Source organism: Monoraphidium neglectum (genome assembly GCF_000611645.1).
Source record: "Monoraphidium neglectum strain SAG 48.87 unplaced genomic scaffold scaffold06049, whole genome shotgun sequence".
NCBI lineage: Eukaryota > Viridiplantae > Chlorophyta > Chlorophyceae > Sphaeropleales > Selenastraceae > Monoraphidium > Monoraphidium neglectum.
In genome coordinates, this window is record NW_014007585.1 from 1 (window position 1) to 529 (window position 529).

Consider the following 529-nt stretch of genomic DNA (forward strand, 5'->3'; position numbering starts at 1 on the left):
GAGCGGGGGCTTCGGACGCCGCCGGAGGCGCTGACGAGGTCAGCTCTAGGGTTCGGAGTTCAGGGTTGAATGTTGTTTTCAGTCAGCAGGTATTCTTGTGGACATGCTTTCGCGTGGCTTGATGGTCACACAGATCTGTTTTTGATGCCCAAAAGCCGCAACACACATCATGCGCCAAAGCACCCGACGAAGCCACACCATCCACTTAAGCCCCGCGCCCGCCGGTCCCCTGTGCACGCAGGCGGGCCACGGCCCCTTCAAGTTCTGGCTCGGCGGCACCTGCGCCCCCGGCCGCGTCGCCGCGCTGTCCGCCGCCGCGCACCAGCCGCTCCTGCTCGCCGTGTCCCCGGACGACCGCATGGCACGCGCGTGGGACTGGACGCGGCGGCGGCTGGTGGCGGCGCGGCGGCTGTGGGAGGAGCCGCTGTGCTGCGGGCTGCACCCCAGCGGGCTGCTGGCGCTGGTGGGGACGGCGGAGCGGCTGCAGGTCTTCCACGTCACCCGGGTGGGTGGGTGGGTGGCTGGCGGG